We start from the raw sequence: 9,133 nt of genomic DNA, 5'->3' as shown, positions 1-9,133 counted from the left end.
TTTTAAAGGAGCAGTGGTTTTAACATCACTTACAGGGTAACAATAAAAATGAAAAATTCCTTTAAATATTGTGCCTGGGGGTCCCCTTAACCTGCCTGTAAAGTGACAAATCTGTACGATGTATAGAACCTGCTGCAGCAAAACTGACATTTCTAAAGAAAACAAAATGACATTTCTTTCTTTTATTCTTAAAGTGCGCAGTTCCCCCTCCCAAACAATTCCAGACCCTTTAGATCTGGTAGGAATGACCACATGTTTTTTAAAAAAGTGTGGGGTCCCCCCTAAAAGTAATACCAGACCTTTAAGGTCTGGTAGGAATATCTAGGAGGGACCCCATGTGAAAAAACAAAACAAAAAGGGGGTGGGGTTCCCCCTTAAATTCATACCAGACCCTTAAGGTCTGGTAAGAATTTTAGGAGGGACCCCATGTAAAAAAAATGCGTGGGGTTCCCCCTCAAAGTCATACCAGACCCTTAAGGTCTGGTAGGAGTTTTAAGGAGGGGGAAAAAATGTGGGTCCCCCCTAAAATTCAATACCAGACCCTTGATTCGAGCATAGGCCTGGCAGGCGCAGAAAGGGGGGGGGGGGGGGGGGGATTTCTGGCCTGGAAGGAAGTTCCCATGCACAAATGGGTGGAGTCCGGTATCCAGTCATAATATGTACTAAAGGCATCACTTTAAGTATTTTCATTAAAAAAATACTTTTACAGGTGTCACCTATGGTGTCACTAAGCCCCTCTCATGCTAACTATGGGCCTATTCACACCAAAATCAGACCAAAAATGTAAGTTAACAGAGGTCCGTTGACTTGCAGTTTCAACCTCCGTTGACTTACAGAGAAAAGAAAAGAGAAGGGCGCCCACCCTAGTGTAGATGGTTTTTAATAATGTGAGCTAAAGTACAAGGTAAAAACATACTCACAAAGGAGAATCAGTAAAATCATATGAGATGAGCCAGAACGATATCTGAATATCAGCTGCACAGATGCCTGTGTATAAACACAGGACTCCTTTTGATGATGCGTTTCCGGGGCCACGCCCCCTTCGTCAGAGCATCTTTGACTTACATTACATTCTGTTCTATTGCGTTGCAATTTTTTTTTGTTTATTTTTTTCTTCTTTTGCCAATTTTTATTTTAACTAACATATCCAGAGTGGACACATTTCTATGAGTTTTTTTGTTTTGTTTTACTTACTTACTTTCTGTTCCGTTGCATTTTTAAAATTATTTGTAATTTTTTTTTTGCCAATCTTTATTTTAATGGGGTGAGTGGACCAACTTCTTTTTACTGTTTTTTTAAAATTTGCGTTGCATTGATATCCATTTTAAAAAGGTTGCATTATGTTGCACTAAAAGAAAAGTAGAGCATGCTCTATTTATTTCAGTGCAGTGCATAGCAGTGTGAACGGGTTCCATTCACACCCATATATTTTTGGGGGGACCTTTCATTGGTATACAGTACGTTGCTAACTGATTTGGTGTGAATTGCACAGCCTGACAGAGAAACACTTCCCCTTTGATGCTGTTAAAGACATAGTTAGCAAGAGGGGGTCTATAACATTATAAGCTGCATTGTCTTGTTGGTAAATGGCCTGACAGTTTCCAGTGCTGATTTCTGGACAACTGGAGCACAAACAGAAGTCAAATATGGCGCTATGCATTTATCAAGGTACATGTGTTATACAGCTGTTGAAAGTTAATTGATTATATCTAGGGTGAACTTCCACTTTAATAATTGTAAGAAAAAATTAAAACAAAATTTTCAAGAATGAATAAGATTCTTAATGGGACGCCAATAAGTCTGGAGGGGGTTGCTCAGGTGGCATAGCATATTACATGTACTAACTTTATCAGAAGTCAGCTATTTTGCATGACTGAGTCTTTCTTCTATTTTAGGACAGTAGCTTAGCGAGGGGAGTTCGTTCGACTTAAGAGAAATAGTGAGAAATCAAAACAAAATTCTTGGCAAATAACTAAATACAAATTAAAATAAATATTTTTTTATACTGTTTTAGCTGCCAAAGTATTTTTCATTTCATCACTCAGTGGGCTGAAGAGCACAAAATATTTGGCACACGGAAACCTACTTTTTTTGGATGTGACAAATAATAGTTATATTTTAAGAGTTTGAAAAAAAAAAAAAAAATAAAAAGTGTGCCAATTTGTAAAAAAAAATCCCAAGGGCTGCATTTATAAAAGTTTCTATACTCGTCCGTGCCATCTAGGGGTGCTGGTTCCATGCAGACAGCATCCACCTGGCTATACGCCAGGTGGAACTTTTACACAAAAAAGTCTCACAATTTCCACCAAATGAATAATGGTTTAGAAAATTACTTTGTTGATTTTTGGTTCAATAGAGGTGTGCAGTAGTGCACCAAGAGGGTGACCGTGCAAGACAGTTACACATTCTACTATGCACCAAATACCCTATATGTGCGTCAACATTTTATTTGAGATGTGATGCGCCCACATTAGAGTTCACATGCAAAAATTTGCATTTCTCAACAGCCGTTAATCTTAGTTTATCTGGCCCAGTGCCTCCACCTTGCTCCACCATCTTGAGCTTTGTTGAAGGCCAAGCATTCTCAGATGCTAACTGTCTCATTGAAGCACAACCCTTAATATTTGTCCTGCATATCATAGCTGTCTAGTCTAGGTGACTTCTGGTCTGACCCGTACTGTTGAGTGGAATTTGACTCTCTGCATCACTTTAGACTATGATATTTTCTAGTCTTACTTCTTTATTATTTATTTATTACAGGTATTTATTACATATAGCGGCGATAATGTTTACACAACGCTTCGTTCCGTTACGCACATTCGTTATGATGATGTTGAAAAGCAAAATACCTACCACGTTGTGTAATGTTTTATTCTGTTGGATGTACTGTGTGTTAAAACAATAAAAACATTTATATGGAAAAAAGCAAAATACCTTTGTTAATATATTGGAGTTGATGAGTTGTTTTTTTATCCGAAATACGAAATTCGGATCCGAAATCCGTTAACGGAATTCCGTATTTCGGATAAAAAAAACAACTACCATTGACTACAATATTAACAAAGGTATTTTGCTTTTTAACTTCAATATAACGAATGTGCATAACGGAACGAAAATCCGTTAACGGAATTTCGTATTTCCTGCCTGCATTGTAATGCAACTCTCAGCAGCAGAAGAGAAAACCTCTGATTGGTCAACCAAACGAAATACGAATTCCTTTAACGGATTTCGGATACGAATTTCGGATTTCGGATAAAAAAAAAAAACTCATCAACTCCAATATTAACAAAGGTATTTTGCTTTTTGACTTCATCATAAAGAATGTTCGTAAAGTTACGAAAATGTGCCGAAACTAACGAAAATTCGTATTGCGTACGAATCCGAATTGAGTTTCGGACACGAATTACAAAATACGAAATAACGGATATTCCGACACGAAACGAAACGGAACACATTTTTTGACAGCGCACAAGTCTATAAGGTGTATGGCCAGCTTAAGGCATTTGAGCTCCCCCACACCAGCATAAACAATATCCTTCACTAAAAACACCTGAACTCAATATTTTGGAGGGTGTCACATACGTTTTGTCACATAGCATGTGTATACTGTATGTAGATGTAGGATATCAAACTTACAAAGAATACATTGGGGTTGATTTCGGTTAATTAGGCTTTTCAGGGTATTTTCACTTTTTAAGGAAACTCTCCCTTAGCTTAGTTATTGTGGTAAAAGTTAAATGCAAAGAATAACTGATCACAGGCAAGGCCAATAAAAAAAAAAAAACACATTATTTTTGTTGGATGTGATTGGATGATGGATCACCTCATTCACTATATGAAAATTCCCTTGCAAAGTCAATAGCCCATTTTCTTTTAGTAAATCAGCCCCATTGCTTTCAAAGAGATGACTGACTCATATCTCTTCAATGGTCTATAAAAAGATGCCATGGCCCAGTGGCTGCCATTTGAAAATGTAGGGGGATAAACATCCCTAAAGGGATGATACTGGGCCATATTATTAGGAATGTTGGTACCTCTTTGACCCTATATGGACCAGTTGATCCATACCTTTTTATGGCTTGTTGTAGTACAATGACTCATAAGCTGATTTACTAAAGGAGTACAGCTTGTCCACATAGCCTTTCAGATGGGCTTTCCGATCAGGTCCGCCTGTTAGTTTTTCAGGTGGACCTGATCAAAAGCCTGTTGTTAATCTATGGGCAGCCTTATGTAAATGGACAGGCATCTGGTTTCCCCTGGCTCTAGCCATGTCCAGAAAAACAAACAAATCAGAGCTGCGTTTCGCTGGACCTGATCGTTCTGGATATGGGGTAACTGGATGTAACTGTGTACATATGGCTGCCCATAGACTTACATGCGCCAAAAGAATGTCAGTTTTTTCCTCCATCATAAGACAGCAGTGATATCCATTCCGATCGGGAGGGGATCCATGCACAGATCCCCTCTTGATCGGGCAGTGTGAAGGGTGCCTAAAGCTGTGGTTGCTTTAATCATTCAGTCATGCGACTGCGTTTTCTGATTAACCACATGATTGGGCAATCAAAGTGAACAGTTACTTTCTTTACTAAGCTAAGTAAAATATTAAGGTGTAGGGTGCGGGTTCTTTACTAATTAAGTATGAGACGTGCCCCCCCCCCCTTCCCTATTCATATATGGTTACAATACATTTATAGTTATGAGATTTTAGAAACATCAGCTCATTTTGAAGAGATTATAAACGCCGAGGCGATGTCTTTTACATGTTTGTTACAAAGATAAAACCTAAAACAACTAGAAACATTCCCTGTAACAGAGGATAAAAATGACTTTGATTACATAAAAACAATATGTTATTAGGTTTCTGTGTTAATGGGCCATGCCGTGTTGTTCCATTCCTTGGAGTGTTGAGTCTTGACAAGTCAACTTAAAATATTAATGACTAGGTTGTCATGATGAATATTCATTATGTCATATTAGATTTTTTCTTATCCTTAGTTACATTGTTTCCAGAAATATATTACTGATAACCAAATGATGTATTAACAAACAGCAAAAGATAGATTAGGTAATGTACGCTTCAGAGCGTTAGGGAAGCTTTATACAAATTTAACTATTGTATCCCTGCCCCTCCAATCGCTATTCAATATACACCATATTGAGAAAATGTTGCTATGTTAAACAAAATATACACAACAAACTTGGAACTTTAGTATAGAAAACAAAAAAAAACAAATGGGTAAATTGTAACCAAAATCAATTTGGTTAAAGGGCCAGTCTATTTTCTATTTGCTGAAGATGCCTGGTAGTAAAAACATATATCTGGTCAAGACTAAAAGTACATATACAGTATATATAAAGTTCTGGTGCAAATGGGTTTACATATACTTTAACCACATGAAGTGGTTAAAACCGACAGGGTGGCAACTCAGGAGACTGGGGAGCAACTTGCAGAGCGTTACCACTGACAATAAAAAAGTACTGGTAACTGGCAGAATCACCAGTGCTAAACCCCCTTCCTGTCCAGGCCATTTTTCAGTGTTCAGCGCTGCGGTACTTTGACTGACATTTGTTCAGTCATGCAACGCTGTACTGTAATTAATTGTACACCTAATGTCACCTGGGGACATAGCAGCCAGATGATTGACAGGTGAATGCGGAAGTTATGTATTACACATCACTTCCGCATTCACAGTACGGAGGGAGTTCAGCAAGGAGGAAGATGCTTAACTCCCTCCCATCTTACCTCCTGACACCCTCCCTAGCCGGTCCCGTGCCGCAGATGGGGTAGGGGACCCCGGGATTGAAGGTGAGGGTGCAGGAAGGGGGGCGGCGGCGGCACTCGAGGGGGGGGAGGGCGGTCGTGCATGCAGCCAGCACATACAAACGATCAGCAGGCTATAGAACCACCAATTGTTTGTATGTGAAACAGACGGTAATGACTCTTCACATCGCACAGGTTTTTTCTGCCCATGCGCGCACACGCTAGGGGGCACGCGCAAGCAGAAAAAAAAAGCTGTCTATTTACAGGAACCAGCCCATGTGAGTCTGTTGTCCATCCGTTTTTTTGCAACTGGCGGACGGCAAGTGGTTAAACCACTTGGCAGTCTCTTTTATCTCTTGAAGGCTCTGTTGATGAGATGTCTGCATTGCATTCTGGGATCTGCACACCCACTGCATTCTGGGATCTGCCCATTATAAAAGATTACCACTATCCCTGCAGTTTTTGTATTTATTTTATATTATGGAGAAGCTGGAACATGCAAAGCTGGGTGGGAACTCCCATAGGAATATGAACATAGTCCATAAATATGGCAGTGAGATCTCACTGTTGCATATAGTAGACATATAAGAAGCCTCCTGCTCATTCATAGTTGTAGTTATAGTAAACATACTGTACTCTGTCCTCATGTTTTGAATGAACAGGAACACTCAGTATAGGGGATTCCTGTTCATTGATAACAGGGGCTGCAGAAAAAGAGATTGAGGACTCTGTGTCCTCAATCTCTTTTTCTATTTTAAAAGGGAAATATAAGGGGTCTGTTTAGACCCCTAATATTTCCCCAAAGCCCCTAAAAGTAAAGTAAAAAAAAAAAAAAAATGTTAATAAAAATGAATAAAAAAATAAATATCATTTTAAAAAAAAGTTTATAAACAATAAAAATAAATATGTAAAAAATGTGAAAAAGTTAAAATAAAAACATTTTTGATTTCGGCCTGACATTTTTTTTTATTTCCGCTTTGTTTCGGTTTTGAAATTTTCATCTAATCTAGTATCTAATGATACTTGTGTTATAACTGCTGTTTGACTTCAATTTTTTTTTTCATTTGTCTTGCCCTCCAGAGTAAACTGATTAATCCATAACTCCTTCTTTCTTTTTTCCTTTTTCTTTTACCTTTTCTTCCTGTTTCGCTCTTCCTCTCTTTCATGCCTTTATCCTTGCTATTTTCCTTCTATTCAATTGGTCTCTTCTATCTTTCTATCTATCTTTCTTCACCTACATCACCTTCATATTCCCTAGATTTTCCATATTTTTATGACTACAGTCTCATACTTAGTTACCATGGCTTACAAAAAGGTTGTATTTGTACTCATTGATTTTTCAAAGCTTCTGAACCGGTTTTTTTTCTGTGCCCTGATGGACATTGCTATGTTGTAATTTTGTTCCGCTGAGTTCAAAAATGTTTTGTCCAATTTTGGATATTAATGGTGTTGTATGTGATTTATATTTCTTATACTTTAATAAAAACTTAAAGTGTACAAAAAGAAAATGCATGTAACTTAAAAACGTGTGTATGCCTTTTTGATGCATTGTAGTGACTGTGTGGTATGGTGTGAAAGGGTCCTTAGTATGGCCAACTAAAAATGAAATTTCTCATGGTATTGAGGCAACCAGGCATCTAGCATTTTTAGATGGCATGTTAACAAAGGCAGCCCTATCATTTCTCTTAGTTTAGGTCTCCTTTAATTTGCCACATCATGCTGGAAAATTCCGAAAATGTGACTTTTTTAATAGTGTCCTAAAAGAGTTGAAAATGAATGTCAACAGTCTTTCAGGATAAGTGTCCTTCCCTTACCGCAATATTACAAAAGGTTATCAGAGATCTGTAATCAATCTAAAATATAATTATAAGAGCAAGAGACAAAGATAGTAATTTAGGACATGTAAATTAAAATTTCAATTTTCATCTGATAGAAAAGTGTAGCACGAAATGTTATGATGTTCCATAGCCTGCTTGAAGGTTACGTGTAATTACAGTTCGCTCCTTAGCACAATGGATGCATAAAATTTTAAGGGAGGTTAAGAAACTCTTGACAATGAACTGGCCACCACTTGTAACTGTTGCAGCATCCTAAATAACGAGAGACTTGAAATGCCAGTTTTTGTTGGACATTGGAAAGACTTTGAATTCCTGCGCTAACAGACATGCTGAAGCCATGAGAAGATCCAACTCTTCCTGATTGATTTAAAGGTATATCTAAACCAAAGAAATGCAACAACAAAAGTAACATAATGCAGCTTACCAGTCCTTAGATGTGGGGGCTGCATTTCTTCTCTTTTTTTTCTTTCTTCAAGCTTTCTTTCTTTGTTTTTACCCGTGATCCTTTCAGTGATATACTTCCTGTCCTAGGTGGCAAAACTGACTCACTGTACTGTATCCATGGAGAATCACTGTTGTCACCACAGGCTATTACGTTTTTGTTTTCTATTTTAGGTTTTAGGTTTAGATATGCTATTACTTATAGTATAGTAAATGTGACAGGAGGAGTGGGACCAGCCAAAGGTGGGTATGAACAGAGCCAGGGCGTATGGCAGGGTGATCTTGCAGCTGGAGATTAAGGGGTCTATTCACAAAGCAGCCGAAGGATCTAGCCGTAGGTTCGGCTGATCCTTCGGCTAGCTTCAGCCCCAGGACCCTTCGGTTCAGTAGAACCGAAGGGCTGCTGCACGGGCTATTCACTATAGCCCTACAGCTCCCGATGTTGGCCGGACGGCTCAGCCGAGCCGAAGACATATGTTTCGGCTCTACTGAGCCGAGGTGAAAGCCGAGGCTGGCCTGCTTCTACAGCTGGGCGGAGCCAGCCGTGATCTTACAGCTGGCTCCAGCGACTTGCAGAGAGATCAGCGTCCCTGTTTACCAGCTAACCAGGGACACTGATCTCCAGGCAGCCTAACTCTCGCGGGCGCTCCGGGAGTCTCCCGCTCCCGGCCGCCAAGGAGAGAAACACTGCTTTATCTTTTAAAAAAAATAAATAAATAATAATTTCACCATAGGAATGCATTGCTAGATTCCTATTGGCTATTTCAATTTGCAATAGCCAATAGCAAACTAGCATTGCACCCGCCCTGTGCTGCAGTTCTCCATCAGATCCCCACTACTGATTGACAGCAGCAGAGGGCGGGTACAATAGCTAGTTTGCTATTGGCTATTGCAAATTGAAATAGCCAATAGGAATCTAGCAATGCATTCCTATGGCCAAATTTTTTTCTAATCTGACACGGCTCCATGTCAGAATAAAGAAAAAAAAAGAAAAAGCAGTGTTTCTCTCCTTAGCGGACGGGAGCGGGAGACTCCCGGAGCGCCCGGGAAAGTTTTTTTTCTCTTTTTTTTGACAGCAGCAGAACCGCCGGCC

The sequence above is a fragment of the Nanorana parkeri genome, unplaced genomic scaffold (genome assembly GCF_000935625.1).
Source record: "Nanorana parkeri isolate BGI_ZX_2015 unplaced genomic scaffold, ASM93562v1 scaffold138, whole genome shotgun sequence".
Classification (NCBI taxonomy): Eukaryota; Metazoa; Chordata; class Amphibia; order Anura; family Dicroglossidae; genus Nanorana; species Nanorana parkeri.
This window is presented reverse-complemented; position numbering follows the sequence as displayed.